Below are 21,181 nucleotides of genomic sequence, written 5' to 3' on the forward strand. Positions count from 1 at the left end.
TGTGGACCTCACACCAGGCCCACAGCTTTGGAACATTAAGCAGAGAAAGCACAGTTAACTCAGTAATTTTGCAGGGTGGAAAAATACCTCAGATCTCTTTGAGTCCCACTTCAAGCTGAGCTCAGACAAACCTCTTATAGACCAGAACAAGTATGATATTTTCACCTGTCTTTAAATGTGTGTATCAGTTTAATTCCCACACAGACAAAGCTTCAGTTACCCTGTAGACACCATGTATTCTGTAACAAATGGTACTGACTTCCACCGCAAAAGCAGCACTGATAAGCACACCCAGACACAGGTCTAGCTTTGGTTCTCACTGCGCCATGGAACAAGTAGTGACCATTGGTAACAACTTAGAAAACAAAATAATAACCCACGTAAAGGTTTTAGAAATCTTTGCTGCGTCTTCCTAACACTGGTGCCAGTCCAGATCAGCTCCATGGAAACCTGCATAACTGCACAGAATGAGATCTACCAGGACTGAAAAAAGACTGGAAAAACCTAGAATATGATCTTCAGGCATTGCTTTTGAATAGAGCCTTTGGCCTAATGTGTCTAATTTCTGAGAATTACACTTTTGAAGAGGTCCAAAGCACCAAAAACCACTGAGATCACATCGGTGGGGAACATTCAGGAACACAACTCCTAAGCACGAAGCAGAGAAGCACTGTGATCACAGACCTCTCCAATAGCGCACACAGCACTGACGTTCATTGTTGGTGGCTGCCTCCTGAGAACTCTTGTGTAGGAAAACAAATGATTTGCCGTGCTGTAAGAGCAGCCTTTTGCATTATTTGTCATTCCAGAAACGCCAGGACCATACATCACGTGTGCTCATCCACTGTGAGACAAAGTTCCTCAAACCACACTGAAGTGTGAGGCAGTCTCTCATGCTTTGTGCAATCAGCTCTTTCTTACCTACACTTACTGTGAAAAATGCAGGTACATGTCTACCTGCATCCAAAACCTGGACGCACGTCCCTGATGGAAAAGTGTTCACATACATTATTTTGTTCTTTGCCGAGCTGGGGCTTATTTTAGCATACAAGACATACTCTGCATTGAAGCCAGTTGATTTCTTGCACTCTGCTACAGAGGGGTTGATGGAGACTCTACTATAGGTCTTTATTGGAAGAATTTTTATGAATTTATTGGGAACCTTGAACATGAGCTCAGTTTATTGTAAAAGCCCATATATTCATTCTTTGAATCAGCTCCACTTCCTTTTGTAGGAAAGCCTGACAGAAAGATGCTCTCCAACATAAAAATAAACAACAGCTCCACCAGGTTACCAAATATATGAGCTTCACACTGCAAATCTCTGAAGGTTCAGTTGTAGCTACCTGCTGGATTTACACCTCCCGTCTGAGCCAGCACAATATGCTGTATTCCACCCATAAATGGCATTAAAAGCCAAAGCTCGTGTCTTGAACAGCACCTGGCAAGGAGCTGTGCAATAATACAGGCAGTGGAGCTTCAGTCCAATATCCCGTGTGGAACAGACTCAAACACCTCATTCTGCTGATGCTGCCACTTCCACACGCAGCATTACATACTTCCTCGAGATGGCAGTTCACAATGAGCACAACATCCACATCCAAAAGGCACCGGTTAAGTGTGTCCTACAGCATTGCAAGCTGTGGGTCTTCATCAGAACAGCAGAAATCAGCTCGTTCCTTTCCTCATTTCACAGTAATTCTTTTCTGCGTTAATATGAAACTTTTTCTTTCTACTGATTTCCTCTGAGTGTCCTTAAGGTTCCTTTAAACTTCAAAATTACTCGGGAAATCTGGGCTTGCTGACATTACTCTGTACGTTAGGAATCCGAGGGAGTTCATTCTTTGTGCTGGCAAGCCTTCAAACTATCTTGATTTTATCAGCCATAATTCATGCTTTGTTCACAGGACAAGGTTGTTTCTTTTGTATTATTTTGAGTCATCTCTGGAAAAAATCACCTCTCACTAAAATGTAATAAAATATGAGAAGAGATTATGACTTATTAAATTAAGCCAAAGCATACTCTGTATTTTGGTATAGTACCATCCCTGGAGGGAAAGCAAATACATTTTCAAACGAGTTCTGCTTCCAATTAGGCAGCAAAACAAGTACCCGCTTTTCCAAAGACGCCCAGCACACAAGGTGCACCACGAGCACAGGAAACTGACAAACTCAGACACAAGCAGCACCACAGACATTGCTGGGTGCTGACAGCCCCAGCCAAGGCTGTGAGCAGCACAACACATTGGCTGTGATTTTTCGCTCCAGTCCTCCCCCTACAAACCCTGCTTGCTCTGCATGTATTTTGCTACAGGGGTGAACCTGGAAGAAATGGTAAAGCGTTTTTCATAGGCATCTTAATTCACACCTATAAACAGCTTAAGAAGAAAATGACCTGTCTGTTGGACTTGAGCCTTGTATCACTGTGGGTCACTTATTTCAATTATATAAGACTGCAACATTAAATCTCCGCCATTGGAACAAACAAGGAGTTCAGTCATTGAATTTAACAGTGTCAGGATCAGACAAGTATTTACATTGAGGCTCACAGGAAAATGAAATAAGAGATAAAAAACGTATATATCAGTTAAGCATTCAGTGCCCCAGTATTAATAACCTTTAAAAAATGTGTCAAATACACACAGCGTGGGAGATGACTCAGCAGCTACTAGATTTTCAGAACAGATGGAGCATCGCTGTCCCCATACGAGAGATTTCTGTACACCTACTTCTTGCTGAAGACACTGGTTCCAGTCATGGAAGCAAACATTTTTTCTCCAAAGCAGGCTTTACTAATAATAAGTGTGAAATAAGGATATTTCTCAAGGGGATTTTCTAAATTTAAAATGCATTCTGCTTCTTAACACCTCCTATGCTACTGAATGCTTTAGCCTACCACAAGCTAAGAGCAGTAATTAAGTGTAAGTGTAATTGTTACAACTGTCTGGGGTAGGACAAAAGCAACTGTCAGGGAACTGTCACGTCCCCATGCTGTCCTGCTTCCAGCCTGTGAGCAACGGCTGTAGGACTGAATTATTCCTCCTGCTTCCCCACCCACCCCCACCCCCAGTTCCACTCCAGCATATTGAACTTGACTGGTGGTACCATGACAAATGTTAGTTACACTCCAGCTCAATCTCCCTTCAAAAAAGCAGAAATATGCCATAATTCTCATTACACAACCACAAAAAAATCTCACCCAGCCCCAGCAGTATTTAACTTCCTCGATGCCTTTAGTTGCAATACTGGTTAAGAGACACGGTGTGATGTCTGAATGAAGCCAAATGTTTGGTTTCCTTATGGATTTTGCATCCTCTGCTCACTCATGTGCAAAGTGATGACCACTTCTACCCTAAAAATAAAACCACCATCCAGACTCTCTGACACTACTCAAGCTGATCTGCTTCGGCTCTATTGCTTTATTTCCCAATTTTTTTTTTATGGAGGCAGTGACTGCGGAATAAAACACCAGGAATCATTTCAAGGAGTAAATATCAGGGCTTAGATTTAATCCCAGGGCATTTGAGACAGGCCAGTAAGCCAGTAAACAGCAGCTCTGCAGAGCTGCCCTTCTCCATGCTGCTGATGTCTCCCAGCCCCTTGGCTGCACTGCAGATGGAGCTTTGCCAGCCCACCCAGGGGCAAGCATCACTCCAAAAACTACTAGTGCCTGCAGACTGCTGGTCTAAGGATGGGGAGATGGGGCTTGGAACACCAGCAAGAGGTGCGTGAAGTCTGGGAGCAGCCAGCAGCTCAGGCAGCAGGCTGGGGAGCAAATTCTGGGGCTGAATAGTAGGGATGGCCCAGTGCTAGAGTGGCTGCAGGCAGCACAGAAGACCAGAGTTACGGGCACAGGAAGAGTGCTTTGGCTGCATGCACAGTGCAAGGGGCCCTTCCCACACATCCTCACGCTCAAGGTCACTCCTGCCTCCTCCTTCACTCCTTTTCCAGCCCCCAGCCCCTCCCCAAGGAAGCAGTGGTACACAACAGTGCCATTTGTGCCTTCCATCCTGTATTGGGAGTCCTGACATGGTCCTGCTTAATGAATCTCAGTGGTAGATACAATCATCCATCCTTACTTCATTAGTTTTGCTGCTCTGAGAATGGCAGGCTGGTTTTTCCTGTAGCCTTTCTGAATTTCATACATTCTTTTAACTCTCAGTATTTATTTTCCCTCTGGAGTCTGAAGTAATCTGAGAGAGCACCAAGCTGCTGCCCCATTATAAGCCCCAGTTCCTCTATCAGCGCAGTCCAAACCTGCTTCTTATTGTGCTCGCTTCTGTAATGGAGACGGGGTTTGTGCAAGCTGCCAGCCAGAGACTGATGGTACACAAGATAGGCACTTTCTGCCCAGGAAAAAAAGAAATATTATTAGCCAGAGCACATTTAAGAGCAAAAATTGCTAGAATTTGACTGAACTTTTCCATTTTCTCCATTTAAAGTGACCCACAAAAACAAGGGAGACTGTTGCTCCATGACCACTGATATGAAGGCAGCTCTTGGGAGAAAAGAGCCAGCATGTTAACAAGGATAAGGCAATACTGGTCAAGGGCAATTTGATGCAAGTCCTTCCCATGTAAGCGCACTGAAATTTCTAATGCTCACACAGACTAAGTGGACGTTACTTCGAGTCACATTTGGAAACTCCCTGCCTACCAAATCGCCTGTCACTTGGTCATTAGTGGCAAAGTTCAAAAACATTTGCTGTAAGTCCACTGAAATATTGTTTCAGTGCTCTGGTGCTTTGCTCAACAAAAACAATTTTCTCATTTTTAAATGCCATGCCAAGTGTTCTAACAACTGTAGCTACAGATCATGTAACTGAAACCCTTCCTAATGTGAGCTTGAGAATTTTTACTAGCTCTAAAAACAGCTGGTCATGAATACACTAGTCAGAAAAGAATGCAAAACAAAACTAGTAAAAAAAGTGTTGATTGGTAGCTCTCTCACGGGTATATTTAACCATTTCTTAAATATGTTTTGCCTGTCTGGAAGTGAGGATATTTACATTATTTATTTCGCAGTGATCTGGAAAAAAAAAAAGAACCTAAATTCTTAATGAAATGCATTTGTTTCTGACAGATACCACTGAACTGAAATCTGGTATATGTTCTTAGACAAAAAGTTTATTAATTTTGGCTGTTCTAGGAGGAAACAAAACTCCTTGAAGACGAGTCTTAACCTCAAAAATCTTTTTGAATAGATTTCAGGGATCTGTCTTCTGTAGTTCTGCGTGTGCATGTGCATACATGTGGGTGCAGAGGTGAGGGTGTGTATGCACGGAGAAAATACAGAGCCTTACTGTGTTCACCCACTGAAGTGGATAAGCATCCTTGCATTGATTTCAATGGTATTTGCTCAGACTGTATAAGGCCAACCTATTCTCCCATACAATCTACAGAAACCATTCACTGTTTTCACTGGGATCTGGATTGATTACTAGCTTTGATGTAGAGCACTAACATTTTTAGCCACTCATACCTGGACGTGTGTAATGGCTGGGAACACACTCTGTAAGGTTTCCGTCATCTCAGCTTCAAGGGCAATACAAAAACATGCTCAGAACAGTCAGCAGGCACCGGCAAACTGACCTTACCGTATCTCTGACAATTGTTGTGCTTGTGAGCAGTGCACCTTTTCACAGTGCAGAACTTTATTAGCCTGCAGTGATAGACTAACAAAATATGCCCTGTGTTCCTATCACTACCACAGTAAGTATGAGAAGATTTTACATCTCATGTTTTAATGAACAGTTGAAGGTTATTATAAAACTTATAAAATTGGCAATAAGAGAGAATCTGAAATGAGCTCCCTGCCCAAAGGCTGGGACAGCTGTACTGAAACCATTCCTGGCCAAAACCAAACCCAGGCTTTTGTATCTTCCTCCCTTTCTATTTATACTGTCCATGAGCATCATTAGCTGGTAGCAATACAACACAGTTCACCTTATCAGTATGGAAGCAGTGGTTCATACTGGTTAGCAATTAGCAGCAGCTGCTGAAAGAAATCATATTGCAAAACTGATCATATCCCTTGAATCAGACCTTATTGCAAATCGCAGAGGGTACACTGAAGAAGAGTACCTGAAAGCTTGAAATCCAATAAGGAAACTGATTAGCACTACTGACATTGAACGAAGAGGTCAAAGGGAAAAATCCCTTTCAACTCCTCATCAGCTCTTAGCAAATGAGTGCCTGATCCTACACTTGCAGCTTAACGGCACCATGGAAACCAGCCCAGGTGAGCTGCTACCCACTGCAAAAATCTGTGTTAATCACATGCATAAGGATGGCAGAAATGCTCCCTGTACTCCCTGGTGCAGTGAAACAACGTGACATGATGACATTTGCAGGATCCTATAAGCCTAGGAAAAAGATTAGGATTTCCTTCAGTCGTAATTAAGATACAGAACAAAAACACCATTAGGGTAAGAAGAGGTTAAAATAAGGAGTAAAAACCCACACTGCTGTACCTCGGAAGCCTTCCACTCTGGCCTTTCAGATCTTTGCAATAATTTTTCCGAGTGCTTCCCAGTGCAGGCCAGAGAGAATTTTTTATGAACTCCTGAAAATAGATTTAAAATTCACAAAGTCTCCTAACAACCGGTCTGCTTCCTGCCACTCTCCGGTACGGTCGTTTTTCAGCTGAGAACTCAGCAAAGCTCAACAGACTGACATATGGCCGTGACTGGGCTGCTAAACACCCTCTGATGTTGAGGAGATGATATTCTACAGCCTTTGGCTTCTATGATTTTTAGCGGATTCAGATCTAAGCCTCTTTTGCCCTTTCAAATCCACCGGAAAAACGTTACCGAGATGTATTAGTACCATCTACCGTTGGTAAGTCAGTACTGCACCTTAAGCTGTTTTTCCTGCTTTTGGGGCTGCTGCTTATTTTTCCAGATTATTTATTTACCTTGTAAAGCGAGATTAATACAAATAGAGGCCACTTAAGCAGAGGCTGTGCCATCAACACGCAGGAATATGCACGTGAACGCACCGTGTGAGCCCAGGCTGAGAGCAGGGGATGTGGAACAAATGCATTGGGCTGTTTTGGGAGCAACTTCTCTCCTCAGCAAGTACTCACAACAACAAATACGTTCCCCACTGATGAAGAGAAGAAAGATCTTTTATCACTAATTTAAGTGCACTGAAAAATCTGACGAGCTCTTTTTACGGCCAGAAGCGGAGCAGCGAGGTCACAACGTTTCTCTGGTAAAAATCAGCATAGCTCCAGGGATCTCCGCTCGGGTGGATCTGAGCCAATTAACTCTGCCTTGTGTACAGAGGGCTGATAAGTGAGCCCGTGCTGGGGATTAAGTCACCAATGAGAGCACATAGAAGGCCAACTTTTATCTGCTGCTGTTTGTGAGCAAAGGTGAAAAGACAGTTGGTCAAGCAAACCAAAGTGCTGGGCTGGAAGCCAACTGGTATAACCTCACTGACACCGGCAGCCACTCCAGATTCACGTCTGCAAAATGGAGACTGCAACCCAGCCTTCCTCCTGCAATTCCATCTGACTTAGGTACATGGCTTTACTGATATAGCTGTGTAAAACTGCCTCACTGTAGGGTCTGAGCATACACTCCTGTCACTTTACATCCATTGTTTTTTTCCATTCATGATGGCAGATCTTGAACAAGCCTTTGCAGTAGATCGCAAGATTAAGCTAATTTATCAGCATCCTCCAAACCTCCATTTTAAAGGATCCGTAGACAAATCTGTAATAGCTCTGCAGTCACTGTATGCTGGCCTTCCACACAGGGGAGATGGAATTATCACCACATTGCTGCTCCACATCTCTGCTGTTATTTTTTATTCTAAAGGTGGGTCAGATCAGGACTGCCTTTGCTCCAGTGTTTGCTCCTGTTGCTGGGCCTGCAGGGACTGGCCTGTACCTCCAGCTTCCCAATCACTGCACAGTGCAAACACAGGCTGAGGAAGTAGGGGTGAACCACTTCATTTTAGACAGACAGTCTGTTCAACCTGCCCCAGCTTTCAGTGACTAATAATGTCTGAAAGGCTACATTATTATTATTATTATTATTATTATTATTATTATTATTATTATTATTATGCTTCCTTGTTGTTACTTGTGCTTATCCTTCCTTTTGGAAGAAGCAAGTATTTCCCTGGTCTGTTTGTGTATAAGGGGCTCTGCTCATCTCAGAGACCTTTCCCTATTCCTACCTCAACTGCAGCTGACACTTCCCTGTCTGCTGCTCCTCAAGACATGATCAGACACTGAATTTCTTTTTCAGATGCCTTCTGCTGACAGTTCAATCATCCTGAAACCAGGCCAAATGCTCAGATTTTCCTGTCCAGTCACCGATGCTTCCGATGAGCTTATTGCTCCAGCTCCCCGGCCACATGGCTCAGCTTTCTTATTTCTCTGTTTTTATTCTGTTACTCTCATTCTCAAGGTCACCTGGCCTTTTATGTAGAATATTCCAACCCTCCTCCACTATCTTGCCCTCTCAAAGTTACCAGTGGTTTTCTTAAATCCCCCCTTGTCTGCTGAGGACATTAATGAATATATTGGAGCAGGATCTGTTTTAAGACAAACCTAGGATGTGTGAGAAACGTCACTATTAGCTTTCCTGCAAGCTGATATTCTTCCTTCATACGGTACACAATTTTGTCTCTCATTGAGCCAGCAGAACTGTCACATGTGAGTAACATTTTTAGTAGTTCCCCATGTAGCAGATATCAGATACATTAATAAAACCCAGGAGATGTGCCACATTTTTCCTGGCTAGGAAAATGATGTGTCTTAAAAATAATAGCGTGAAAAGACTCAACGTTGATAAAAAATGGTTGCATTTTATTTCATTTTTCTCACCTTCCCACCCACTTTCATACTATTCTTCCCTCTTAAGTTTATTCATAAGCCTTACATGCTACTGGTACAAGTTGAGCAGCCCTATAGTTAATACTCTGAAACACAGCTTGTTTTTATTTGCTGCTCTCCATTCACTGTATGGTACCCTATTTGCTCACTAGTTAGATATGCTTGGGATAAAGAACTTCACCTCTTCAGTCTCTTGGAGTTCTGGGTCAAAAAGTACCTCACCCCTAAATCCCAGCTCCCCCCATCAAGGTGCACAGAGCTCTCCAGATTTTGCTGCGATCGTCTCTCTTTCCCACCTCTGCCAATAGCTTTTATATTCTTCAGGGAAGGGGAACATAAGCTGTTCACTGTTAATTCCTAGTTGGAGTGAGGTTACAGATTCTGGTATAGTGAAAAGCTGCATCACTCAAAGCAGGCTGACACAGACTCAGACTGTCCCTTGCATGGAGCACAAACTCCTTGTGCATATCTATGAAAACCTAGCTCTTTTCAGAACTCAGTCCCCTTGTTAACTCATACTCAGCAGCTCAGCCAATTGAATTGTCCTCAAACCAGCCAGTGGGCTCCAGTCTGGACTCAGCATCCTCAGCCTTCTAGTGTTTCTTACTTACCCATCCCTTTCTGCTTCCTTGACAGCTTTGAAGTCCTTTTTCACAAGAACCTCACTGTCACCAGGCTCTTCCTTCCTCCAGAGAGGATTCAAGGGCTCTCCCCTCTCATTCTCACTTATTTTTAATATCCTAATGTAATTCTTCCCCAGACCTCTATAGCAAGATCAAGATCATCCTAAAGTTTGTATATGTATTAATGCTGCCTCCAGTTAACTCTTCCATGGGCAGTGCAGGATTTTTGTATATGGTCTCAAAAATACACTGAAGAGTGAACTGAGAGAGGCTGACCATGAACTTCTTATTATTGCATCATGACGTGATGGGTATTTACTAAAGAAAGAAAGCACTTTGATGTTGACTGAAGTGTTGTTCATTAACTTCTTTTCCATCTCTCATGTTTCAAACTATGCCGAAACATGGAGAACATGTTACATAAACCTCTGTTGAAAAGCAAATATTTTTTAAAGGAACTGGTTATAACCGATTCAGTCTGAAGCAGCTACTGTGAAGGAGCAATGAAGGTGCCTCTGTTCTGACATCACTGTGTTTAGGTAGACAAACACGACAGCCATGATCACATCAGTAGCAGCTTCCAGGCAACCACAAGCTTTAAGCCTCCTGAGAAACAGATGGGTCTGTGCATCATCCCTTCTTCAATGACATTCTGTTGTATTTTTTTCATAAGCTTTGTTTATGAAATCTTAATATTCAAACAAGTTCAGCCTTGCACCTAAAACTTTAGTCCATATATTACAAAACCTATACAAAGGCCAGAAAAAACCCTACCCTTGGCACTCAGCGGTGTTGCATGGTCTTAGAAGTCCTTCACACTACGGCAATACTTTTCACCTACAGATCTTAAGATAGATCACTGAACAGTTACTCAGCTTCCCTATATTTCACACACAAACAAACCGAAGTTGAGACAGCTGGTGCTTCCATTCACCACTGCAACGCTGGTGATATTCTTGCTTTAAGTCGGCGGTTTGCCCAGATGATCTCCAGAGATCCCTTCCAAACCAATCTTTATGACTTAGTGACTCAATGGTTAGAATATCCAGGTTCCCCGTTGGCTGTTGTCATTTCCCTAGTGCCAGCACAGCCACTCATTGGATCTCTGTTAGCCTAACTCATGGGATTAGTCTGCCAAAGAACTAACCTTACCATAATGAATGATTCATTTTACTGCTGGAATCGCTCCCTGCATCACTTCGCCGCTTGGTGAGATAAATGACGGAGGAATGCCAGGGAAGGGTGAGAGGCTGCGGCTGGAACAGGGGTTGGAACCTCCCCTTTCAGCAGCAATGAGCAGCTACATCAGCCGATTGGCAACGTCAACCCGTGCCTTTGGGCAGACGTGGGAATTGAGCCTGCTCCATGCTCCACGCCTGCCCCGACCTGTCACAGCGTCACAGACATGGCTGAACACTTCCAATGGACATCTGCCAGGCTGCCCTGAGCTTGCTGTGGGTGGGAAGCGTTAGGCATGGTTCTTGGCATTGTCTGCAGCCATGGAGCAGAGGCTGCCAAACACTCAGCAGTGGCAGCCAGCGAGCCCATTGCTAAATACCTGCTACTAGCACCATCTCCTTAATTCTCCTCCAGCACGCTCCCCATCTCACTGATGATACAGCCCCCTCAATTCAGAATACATTTCTCTAGGGCATATGACATGTATGAGTTTTGCATAGCTTGCTAACCACTAAAAATTATAAGCATGAGAGACCTTGGCTGCAGGTACAACATACTTAGCCCCATGCACAGTGTACCTCAGAAATAATTTTTTTGTTTGTAGGCTCAGGTTCTTATATCCTGGTAACTTCTCTTTGAAATCATGGACCCCTTTCTCCTTTTATTTCAGGTCAGATTTGAGCCGGTTTGCTCTTCCATCTTCCTACCATAAGCTTCTCATAGTATTCTGCAAGTCTTTGCAACACTGTCTTGATTTCTGTTTCATATTTGGCAGTTTTCCATTCTGTAGTCCCTTCAAACTTGGTCAGACTGGTTTCCCAACTCAAGCCCTCTCCTTCATACATCCAATAGCTTGGATGTATGTAACAAATCTTCAGCGTTAACAATCCCACATTGTCCCTGGTCTGAGGGAACATGATTGGTAAACCAGATACTAAGTGAGAAAAGTGTTTGGTTTTTTTTCAATATTTACCAAAGCCCTGGGCTTCTTCTGTTTAATTAATTTCCCATCCCACAATTCTTTTTGCAGACTTAAGTTGATGGGAAGTTTCAATTTGTGGTGTTTGAGATCAAAAATGCAAAGACCTCCAGGCCCTGTCTTGCTCTACCACCCATACCGAGCACTCTGGCTCACTGCTCCCAATGCATTTTCTACCAACACTGTTGCACCCTCTCGAATGTTTTTGGTAAATGGGGTAAATGGGAACAGAGTGGAAACTGAGTATGGAAATAGCTGCTAGGAAATAACCTAACGTGTGAGCACTCCTGCCTCAGAATAAGCAGTTCTATGCTCAGCTCCAGCTGCAGAAAGAGCCCCTGGACTTGAATAGGGGAAGTCACTCCTGAATAACATACAGTGCCATTATGTTGGAGCCAAACATATCTTCTCACACAGATGTACTTCCTAAGGAATTATCACCTTTTCTAGATTAACCTGGGAGCAGCTTTGGGGTGAGTTACAGTTGATTTCAGAACACAAGGTTGAGGAGCACATATTCCTTGGTGAGAAAACAGTCCAAACAACGAGACCCGGTTGTGAGTGAGATCTGTAGATCCTAATTTAGTTTATTATTTAATGATGCAAGAAAAAAGATTTCTCTCCCCCTTCATCATTATATTATTAAGAGCCAAAATTGTTCATTTTATATTGAGTGGAATTTTACTTTCAGCAAAACTGAATAGAAATTATTTAATCATTCACCCTCTATTTACCTTTGATATCAAAGCAAAGTTAGCACAGGCAGCTTTCTGATGCATGTACAACAAATCCCACAAGAGACCATTCCAGGATTTTAGGGGAAATTATTTGTATCATTATTATTCTACTGGGCTGCCTGCAATTTGAGATCAAATCCCATACATTTCCCCCCCAGTATCTGCAATGACTTCCAAAATTATGCAGATGATTATTTTATTAGCGTGTACCCAGATGGTAGGCTGCCAGACCCAGTTACTGTCACTGCACCGAGCTCTCTCTAATGCAAGAATTACTGAGAAAACAGTGCATTTAGCTACTGGTTATATAAATTAAGACCAAATCAACACTTACAAACTCAATTCAAGCAGAATCAATAAAAGGTATATGAACTATCAGATTAGCAACATCAGACAAAATGTTAGCAATAATCTCTTCATTGAAGATGCCTAGCACAACACTCAAACATGGGAAATGTCTGAATGCTGTGCCACAGCGTCATTTCTCATTGACAATACTTAATCTTAGCTCTGTTAAAAGCAGTTCATCACCGGTCTTGCAATTTACTCTACAGGCATAGCCTAGACCAAACCTGAAATACAAGGTCGTAACTGCAAAGCAAATTACAGCAAATAGGGGAAAATGCATATTCACTTTAAGAGATGATATTTACACTGTAGCAATCAGGTCCATTTATGGAATTTACCATACAAAATGGTGATGCTGTTTATTCAAAGATTATGTTTTGTTTAAAACACAATGTTTGTCTCTTCCTGCCTCCAAGGGATGACTACTCAGATACTCTTTGTAAAACCATTTTAGATATGAAAAGCACTGAGTATAATACCAGCTGCGAGGATAAAGTACTCAGTGTATTGTAAGATTATTTATCCAATCACAAAGCTACAGGACTGCAAGGCTGCAAAGAACCTCCAGAGATGATGCTGTACAATGAGGCTGGATCAAGAATCCGACATGCACGTGGGCTAGTAAGCTCTCTGCAGCAGACAGCTATCAGAGTCCCAGATATTTTAGCATTTCTTCTTGCCCCAGGATTTTTCTGGTTGCTGCTTGTTCCCCTAATCCTTTCCCCTTCTACCTTCAGGTGTCCATCTTATCTCTCTGGTCTCTTTCAGCAGCTCTGGACTTCTATCTTCTTGCACCAGCACCAGCCCTTCTGTGGTAGCCACATGGCCAGCAAGCCTCAGATATGTTTGCCCAGACAGCACAGTATTTCGGCCTGATGGGGCACAAAAATCAAGTATGGTCTGGAGTTTTGGACCTCCCTCTCTACTGGGGTGCAAAGACAGATTGCTGTGGAGGAAGGTGCTGGCAGAAATCATCTGTCTTGCTCTACTGGACTGTAACTTGTAAGCAGAGGACTGTGACAGTGTTTACGGCCTGGAAAACTGTTCCTCATCTTCTTTGGGGAGAGGCAGAAAGCCAGCTGTGGTGTCCCACAGGCTACCAGCTTAATGATATGGGATAAGGCATGCTCCAAAAGTGGGAAAGCATGGTCCATAAGTGCAGAAATCAACACAACAAGGAAGCAGCAACCTAAATACATCTAATGCTGTTTCCGAAATCTGTTTTCTATGTTCTCAGACATCAGTAGGAAGATCGTACCATTGAATCTGGATGAGTTAGAAGCCAAGTGTTATATTAAAATCTGTATGCCACAGGAGGCTTGGAACACAGGTCTTTTGTTGAAATTTACTGTATATACTATATCTACAGATTTGGTTTAGCTTTACACCTAGATTCTTCTGGCACAGCTGTTTACATTAAGAAAGTGAAGCATGATGACAGATATGATAGCCAGCACTGTCTGATACAAACGTGGGAAGAAGGAAGCAAAAGAAATCAAAGAAGAAAAATGTGTCTCTCCATTACTGCACAACAGCAAACAGTCCAGCTATACTCTTGCTGAAAGGAATTTGATGTCTTGGTCTGCTTTGCCTAATGAGCTACCAACATCAATCTGTCATCATCTGCATTATTTGAAATGGCCTCTGCTGACACAAGGTATATTCATATACTGGCCCTCCTGGGCACTTGAGAGTTCAAGTCCTGGCCAGTTTATACCACACTGAATGATAATGAGGGGTAACAGAATAATCATTGGCTTCATTCTCTCAGGGGGAGGCAAGAATGTTGTTGTAGAGATCTCCCCCAGCCAAGAATGGCTTTGGATTATAGAACAGGGAATACAAATTATTTGGTGCTATGTGTACGAAGTCTCTAGCAGTTCTTTGCAGTGGTGCTTTAGCTTTCCAAAGTACATCTAATGCATCTGTCCATCTGTACTGGCAGATCATGGGCCTGTCCTGAGTACATGACTCTCAAGATCTTGCAGGGCTATATCATAAGAGATGAACGCTGGCAATGGTGGAGAATTTCAAGCAAAGAAAATTCCCTTTTGTTGCTTTTTCTCTACTTGTTCCTATGATACACACATAATTAATATTGCACAATACTCTGTAACAGAACTTCTGGTAGGAAAGGACTTCAAGTCCTTTACTTGGATAATTAAACTGTCAGCATAAGAGAAACTTCATACAATGAATCAAATTGTTTTGTCACAAACCTTGAGACAAATGGCTTCTTCTATATTCTTATCTGTGCACAGCTAACAAAAACTCTTGTTTCTTTCTAGAAAGCATCTGTGAATTGCCACATCATAATCCTAATCGAGTCTTATGCTCCAATGATAACGCCCTTAGTCCTGCAGCTGAGTTCCAGGTGAATAGCAAAGTAAATACCAACGCTGACACCAGTTTTGACAACTTTTGTGTTGGGAACTCACAGGTTTCAAAATGTAATGTCCTTTCTGTAACAAGGAAATGTTATATGTTTGTTGGTGAAATGAATGAGAGGTTGAAGACCTTCCTCCAGCCATGACAATCTCAAATTCCAGACTTGTGCAATGGCTGTAGGACAGTTTCCTCCCTCTTTAAACAAACCCAAGATGCAGGCAAGAGATAGGATAGGACTAACAAAGTGGTTTTAGACCATACCACCCTTAGTAGGCAAAGAAGAAAAGGCCATCCCTAGGGCGGCATTGCTATTAATGCTCTTTAAGGCAGATGAGATAAATACCTGCCAAAATGGAAGTGAAGCAGATGCAGCTTCAGGTAGTTGTCAGATATTTGACTTGTGAGATCCTAACATTCTTCAATGTTAGTGCATGCTTCTGTATAATAAACAGAGGTTTACAGGTCATGTAACTCATTAGTTTAGCTGTTGTGACAAGGGGAAGTTCTTCAGTCCCCGTGAGATCTCAGACAGGTGATAGCCTCAAGGACAAGCTCTGAACCAAGAATCTTTCTGAAGAGAATGAAAGCGACATATTTGTCAGAGACATGACTGAATGGCTCAAAGAAATAGTGATGGCAGATGGGATGAGGCAAGATCTTGGTAAATGGCTGAATGAGAAGGTCTTAGTCAAAGCCTTGCAGACAAGATGAAAAAATTGAACTTGAGGGTTTCCTGAATGGGGAACCATGATGACAGACTTGGCAGACCAAACTGGGAGTAGGATAAGTTTCTGCACTGTTGGGGAGGTCGTCATATGGAAAGCAGTATGTATGAACATTCTGAATTACAGTGACAGGTAAAACACAGGTCTCAGACATGTCTGACAGGAAGATTATGATGTAGACTCATATTGATTGTGTTACCTGAGAGGAGCTGAGAAGGTCCAAGTTCAAGAAACAGACCTTGGTGTCAAAGAAAGAGTATTGCCACCAGCAATGAGGAGTGGAAATAATGAATGGAAAAATTAGAAACCAGTTAAGATCAAAGATGTCAGCAGAATAATTGTGGTGATATACCACAGGCAAAGGCTGAGGTGCCCACCAAAAACACTGTAGCTTTACCTGCTTGTCAGTGTGAGCTGTTTCTATCTGTTTTACCCATAACCTGCTGAGTACAAGTGGAGAACTTTGCAGTAGCCTGTTACTTGTACACTTTGTGGTTGGTAGAATTTCAGACCATTTATAGGTTTAGAATTTCTGGGCTGAATGTAAAGGATACAGCTCTCCTTTGACATCACAGGACTTAGCAAATTCACAAGTGTTACCAAGAAAAATGCATCAATGTTCACCTCTTTATCCAAACATGACATGGGATATTGTTTTTAATCAGCCCATGATGCTTACATTCACATCTCCCTTTCTTTCAGACACTGAAGGGAAGGTCACCTGGGCACCTGTGTTTATTCTGAGTGCCTCAAGCTTATTGCTCTTGGCAGCTTGGAGTCCAGGTCTGCTGTGATACTGATGTATAAATGCAGCAAGGAAAGCTGGAAGTTTAACTACTTTGTTGTCACAAAGTTTCCTGCAATTTATGTCTGACATGTAACATTTCAAAACCTTAAGCAAAAAATGTCTATATAATTTATTTCAAACTGTGCTAACTTGGAAAGATTCACTTCCCCTATTGCAAATATATTATAACATATTGCCTAAATTGCTACTAAATTAAAATGTCCACATAGCTACAGTTTTTAGCTCTGTGGCTGGGAGGCTGCAGATAGAGTGAATAAATTAATGATATAGGGGACACAAACAAAAAACAAAACCCAGCCTTCCTGATCATCTGCCTCACTAAAAATAAATCACTTTAATTTTTAAAAAACTCCCTTGCTTGTCAGAATTATGTAAATCTAACTGGGATCTTGATTGTGTTTGTCATGCCCCTGAAGGAATGTTCCAAGGTGAGAAAGCATATTGGTCTGCCATCCTCCCACCTAGCCATTCCCTACCCTTGTCTGTCACAGCACGGGCTCTCCTGTCATTTATGCCGGTGAGTCTCCATGTGGAGATACATGCACTGCTTTCAAAACAGTAGCCCACTACGGGGAGGCAACAATTCCATGTTCTTAGAGAAGACCAATTTTATCCAACAAATAACAAGCTAAAGATTGCCACAGCATAAGAATGAACGTACAGCTTTTTCTACCAACCTCAGTGCAAAAAGCTTCCTTACAATGCCAAGAGTCAACTTGGTTTCTCATATCAAAAATATGTCATTGCAGATGAGCATGTGGGAATCCAAGAGCACAGCAGGTTTCCTTAACACTTGCTACTAAATTTCAGGATTTAACTCAGCAAGAGAAGGTAACATGTGGAGTTATCATGTGGAGTTCTCCATCAAAGAGACTAACGGCATCATAGGACACGACAGTCTCCAGACCAATTGTGAATTTACATCTTCTAATGTTCCTCTAAGTGGAAGGAATTAATGTGGCATGTTTCAATTTGCCTAGTAAGTGGTGTTTAAATTCACTTAGGTCGACATGCTTATCACCGAGACAAGAAAAGGTCATTTTGACCACAGGGTGTCTGTTTAATCAGTGAGAAATACTCTGTTTCTGCCGTACGATCCATGCTTGGCTCACGCTGCTCAGCTCTGCAGCCTCTTCCCAGGTATCTAGCTTTATTTGCTCTAGGTTCTGATATGAGGCAGTGATCAAGGTGAGCACCCACAGAAGCTGTGAACTCAAACTTTAGCATAAAGACATGAAGCTAAACAAAAAACTTCAGTAACTGCTGATCTCTGATTTCACAGTTGCCTCCTATCCATCCTCAACAAAGCTTTCCCACACCCATCAAACTGAACAGGGAAGGAACTGAGAGAACCATGACATACATCCCTACTGAAGCCAAAATATCCCGTCGCTAAGAGTTGCGTGGCAACATAAATAGTTCTTGCTTTGATAAAAGGGTAAACAAAAAATAAAATCAGAATCGGGGGGAGGGGGGGGTCACATATCAGGACAGTGTAACACAGGGTAAAAGCCACACCAAGGGACTTAAAACCCTCAGCTCAGAAAACTGCTGCTGTTACTGGCTACAACATCAAAACACATGGTAGGAAAATTGTGGAAATGGAGAGGAAAATTTAAATCAATCAAAAACTTTGCTAAGACAAAACATCTTATATAAGCTTCCCACTGGGAAGAAAAGGAGAATAAGCTCTCGTGTAACAAACGCTAGTTATGTCACTTGATGTACTTCTGGAAAGCACTCAAGTATTTCAGTGGCACAGACAATAGAAGAGCAAAACAGAGCAAGCCAGAACAGAACAGAAATAGGTTTGGTTGGCTTTGTCTGGGACTGTTGGTCAAAAATTAGAATTTCCATTCCAGTAAAAATTTCAGGATTCTGGGCAACTTTTCATTGTCTTTCAAAAAATTTTGCTTTGAAATAACCCACAGTAAGTCCAGGAATCCCAAAACTTTTACTGAGTGCCATCTGGATTGCCAGACTTTTAAATTCCTCTCGTGTTTTGAATAGATCCTTCTACTTGACAATACTGAAGCATTTTATTAAAGTCAGTAAGCGATTTCAGAACACAGGAGTAATATGGTGAATAGCTATTATCTCAATTTACAGTGGCAGGAAAATAGAGATAAACAGATCAAAATTGGCAAAGTTCAGTGAGAAGGAATCTCCAGCAGACATTTTCTTGCCTTAGTGTGCTGGCTTCTGTGCAGGTGATGGCTGTGTAGAAGACAGCCCTGATGTTCCAATATCTTGTGAACTCTATGATCCAAAAGTAATGTACTTAATCAAGTGTAAAGCAAGAGGTGATTAAGTTGTGGAGTATTGTACAATGCCTGACTGCTCAGAACGTGTCCTTTGATGTGGTGCAGAGGACTGGACCAGTTCTGTCTGCTTTACCAAAAAACTGACATTTAGTAATTTAAAAAAAAGAGCCTCAAAAATCTCCACAAGTGTTTAACTTTGATCTGAAGCTTTAAAAAGATGATATTCATCTGTTTGCTTGTTTAATTTGTTTGAATGTAAAGCCCAGAAAGGTGTCAATTCGATGTTTTGTCGAAGCAATTCTTTGTCTCTTTTCCAGATGAGACTGAGCAGGGCAGCAAGCCTCCAGCCATCACTAGTTCTAAGCATCCAACCAAAAAAAGGAAAATAAAAAAAAAAAGAAAAGAAAAGAAAAAAAACCCCTCACCTTTCCACTGTGGTTTATATGAATTATTAAGAGCTGAGATTCAGTGGAGCCTCAATTCTTGAGCATTGAATCAATACTGTATTTTATATAACAAGGGCAGTAATCCCAGCTTGTTCTATTTCCATCACAGCAAAGCCTTGTCAAGTCTCTCAAGCAACCTAATTTCACTAGGGCCAAAGTCTAACACTACTGACGTGGAAGACCTGCTCACTTCAGCGGGGTCAAGACGTGACCTTCTGTCCAGGAGCCTGCGGAATTCAGCTCACTTTCTTGTGCTGTGAGAACTATTCGTAGCCACTGCTAAAGGCCAACTTTTTACTGTGTTCCAGACAAGAAAGAGAGAGAATAAATCTGCACTGAAATCAAACAGAAGTTATTTCTGCAATTATTGCCTCTTGAGGGAGGGTGCCAAAAAAGGGCCAGCTGTGATGGGACACAGGCCTGCAGGAGAGCTGACGTCAGCCACCTCACTTCCAGAAGGAATAAGTTGGTAGATCTGTGTCAGTCTGCATCCAAGCAGCAAAATGTCCCTCTGTTGTACTTGCTTGTAGCCAAACTGCGCTTTCAATCTCCATTTACAAACAGAAAATACATACCCACTTCCTCCACCATCACAAGCTGACCAAGACATGCAGCTGCAAACACTGCATCACACTGATGTGGGCGCATTTCTGGCATGGCAGCAAAGAAAGCTCAGAGAGGTACCAAGAGGGGAAGGCCATGGGTACATCTACAGAGAAACTGAAAAGGGGTACAGTGGACTCCAAAGTTTTCCTTTTTATCTTGCTTGAGTGAATGGAATGCTGAATGTAAGTGACAAGGGAAAGGGAAGAAACAAGATACTGAATTCCATTTGCTATTTGAGTTCTTAATACTGCCCCTTGAAAACGGAACCTGAAGTTGACTGAGCTGGTTGACATAATGTGTTTATGAATACCTAGAGCTTGATTACAGAAATGTTATACATCCTGCAGCATTTGCAGCTCTGAAATAGAGAAAATGTAACCTAAGAAACTGAGTAATGACAATTAATTTATAAATGCTGGTTCGCGTCCTTCTCAGCTGTAGTTGTATATCACTCGGGTGAAAGCCAATTTCAGCCTGCACAATTTGGAGGTTTACCACAACGTTTCATATGAGAAAAGGAAAAAGAGAATTAAAAGATTCACAGGTTAAAAATTGAACCATGGCTTAAAAACACTGGGCAAAATATGATTTCCTAGATAGATTTACTATGATTCAAAAAGTACCCACAATGAACACTCAAAAGGTGTTTTGGGGAAATCAGACCTTTGTTATTTAAATGCTTTAGGCCAAAGTCAGGAACACAAATAATCATCCACACAATAGAACAAATGCCAAACAACACAACATTAAACACGGTGAAGAAATGAATCGTGCTCACAGTAATTTGTCCTTCAAAAGAAAGAAAGAATCTCTCCTTTCCCCAGCAATCTTTTCAATATGCAAATCCTCATATCCGAAGCTCACCTCATCCTACACAGAGCTGAAGGAAATCATTCCATCTTTTTAAGTCTTTTTCAGATCTCCGTCATCACTTAATTCATTGAACAGAACCGTTTCTATTCACGGTATTTTCCACATTTCTGGATTCTAGCAGAAAAAGGCACAACTCAACTTTGCTCACCTTCCACCTTTCAGTCCCACTCACACTATCATGCAAGCTGAGAAATATTTACCTAAAGTGAAAACTTCCAAATATGTTGAAGTTCTGCTATTCATTGTGAATCTGCAGCAAATTCCTGAACCCCTTGAAAATGACAAAAGAGGTTCACACATTTCAGAGCCAGAGGGGGACAAATGTTCTCCTGATTGAGCCTTTCTGGCTGGAATC

General features: G+C 42.1%; 1 long non-coding RNA gene across 1 annotated transcript; it reads left to right on the top strand.

Moving 5' to 3' along the window:
* The first annotated feature begins 6,317 nt into the window (after positions 1 to 6,317).
* On the top strand, positions 6,318 to 19,287 carry LOC107318112. The gene is made up of 5 exons (XR_001557193.2): positions 6,318 to 6,839; positions 15,005 to 15,090; positions 16,532 to 16,612; positions 17,448 to 17,616; positions 19,219 to 19,287. It is a non-coding gene; the product is annotated as an uncharacterized LOC107318112 (long non-coding RNA).
* Positions 19,288 to 21,181: the final 1,894 nt, after the last annotated feature.

The sequence above is a fragment of the Coturnix japonica genome, chromosome 9 (genome assembly GCF_001577835.2).
Source record: "Coturnix japonica isolate 7356 chromosome 9, Coturnix japonica 2.1, whole genome shotgun sequence".
Classification (NCBI taxonomy): Eukaryota; Metazoa; Chordata; class Aves; order Galliformes; family Phasianidae; genus Coturnix; species Coturnix japonica.